This window comes from Zingiber officinale, chromosome 3B (genome assembly GCF_018446385.1).
Source record: "Zingiber officinale cultivar Zhangliang chromosome 3B, Zo_v1.1, whole genome shotgun sequence".
In the NCBI taxonomy this organism is placed as follows: domain Eukaryota; kingdom Viridiplantae; phylum Streptophyta; class Magnoliopsida; order Zingiberales; family Zingiberaceae; genus Zingiber; species Zingiber officinale.
In genome coordinates, this window is record NC_055991.1 from 57,719,127 (window position 1) to 57,721,491 (window position 2,365).

Here is a 2,365-nt window from a genome sequence, read left to right on the forward strand (position 1 = left end):
TTAATCAAATAATTTTGTGATTATGTCATGGCCCTACTACGATCTTCTCAAGCCAATGAAAAGATCGGATGGTCAACCTAAGGTCAACAGCTTCTCAAGCTCCTTCCTTTGACCACCTCGTGTTGCTTGCGCCCTCCTCGTAACTCTGTCTCGAGTGGACCTTCCACCACTTCAAAATTTACATTACATTTTGAAACTCGAGTTATATTCGAGTCTAAATCTAATTTACAACAAGAATAAAAGAGAAAGGCATGAGGCGCAGGTCGCGAAAAAATAAAAACATACAACACACACATCACATCACGACACGCAGGCCGTATTATGAATTACAACACAAATTATCCAATAAAATTGGGTCTTTGAGCCATGACTGTCACAAAATAATATATAATTCAAAATTATATATTTCTATAATTTTCTGTAATTTTTCTATAATTTTTTACAATTTTTACGAGTACAATTTCCCGGCGGTTCCGTTTAGCGGTTTTCGGGCGCAATCGCGGAACGAATCCCCTTGCGGGGCCAAGGGCAGTGCCCCTACCCGCGATCTAACCATCGCGAGGGTCCCATTGCGATCTAACAGCACCTTATCCCGCTGTCCCAAAAGGTTTTGGGGCGAAACTTGGCCGTTTTGGAAAAATCTTTCCAGTAGCGGAAGCCTACAAGCGCCGAAATACTTGTGCTTCGCTTCTACGAGAAAATTACCCATAAAAATTATAAAAAACCTAAATTTACAGAATATTACAGAACTGAAAAGTTTTCATAAAACACAAAATAAACTCGTATTCATCTTTGCACGTGGCTCTGATACCACTGTTGGGTTTTTCGGGCCGCGAAAACCGTGTTTTCGTGTCGTGGAAACCCCGAAAGCCCCAAAGCCAACGGATCCGTGCAAAGAAAAATTTATAAAACTACGAATACGAGTTTCACACTCCAGATCTATAGTAGATAAGAGTTATACCTTTGAAGCGTGACTTCGCAAATCTCGCTCGTCCAACGGTACGCCGGATCTCGAAGTTGTCAACGTAGACAACTCTCTAGAAGTATCCACACGAACAAGATGTGTTCTCTAACACACAAGGATGGAGAAGAGAGCACCACAAGTGTGCTAGCACTCTCTAGGGCTCTCGGGTAGGATTGGAAGAAGAAGAAAGGAAAAGAAGAGAACACACTCCTCTAAAATCTCTATGTGACTTTCACTAACCTTTCTTCTTGGATTAGATTCACTCTCCTTTCTTCTCCCTTCCTTGAAACCCACGACCAAGAGAAGAGAAGGAGCAATAAGAGAGCTTAGGAGGAGGAAGATCACTTGAATGAGAGTTACACTTGCAAAATGAAACTCTTTTCATCTAATTAAGTGGTTTGTAACCTCCATGGGATACCAAGAGTCACAACTCTTGGTAACTCCCATGAGGTGACACTTCACTTAAGTAACCATGATGATGTGGAGCATCATCATTGGTCCACTTAATGTCAACTCACCAATGAGGTGGCATAAAGTCAAGTCAAACTTGACTCTTCATCTTCTTCTCAAGTCAAGTCAAACTTGACTTAATCTCTCTCATGGTTGATCTAATCCAACCATTTAACTCAAGTCAATTTAATATAATGAATCTAATTCATTTAATTAAATTGATTCAATGAGTCATAATCTAAATTAGACTCATTGAACACATGAATCAACTTGAGTCCAACTCAATTAGCCCAATTAGGATTACTCTTAATCCAATTTGATTCATCAAATGAATCTAATCCTCTTGGTTCATCATATGAACCTAATCTCCATCCACTTGTTCTTTGTGTGTGACCCAATAGGTTCTTGTAACGTTGGCAATGCCCCTAAACTCATTTAGAAACATAAGTAATGAGCGGTATCTAGCAATACATCATTACTACCCAAGTTACAAAAATGTTGAGATCCAACATCACCTTGTGACTACTAATTGTGACTCCTCACAATATGTGACATTGTCCTTCTATCCTAGATATCTAGATTGATCAATGTGAGGCATAGACCGTATCATCCTCTAATCAATCTAAATCTTGAACTCCAAGTAGACTCACTCGATCAAATGAACTCAACATCTCATGTTGACTCATTTGGGCATGGCCATGCACTTCGTGGTCTAACTCTATTAAGAATACCGATGTCGCTCCCATCATATGGGAGGGATAGATCCATCTACATCACTCACATCCCTCTGCATAATTCGTTATATATCCAGTAATCGCCTTTATAGTCCACCCAGTTACGGGTGACGTTTGACGAAACCAAAGTACATAACTCCTTATGTAGGGAACCATGGTGACTTCAGGTCTAAGGACCAATAGTCATACTAATAGTCACATGAGAAAGTATATGATA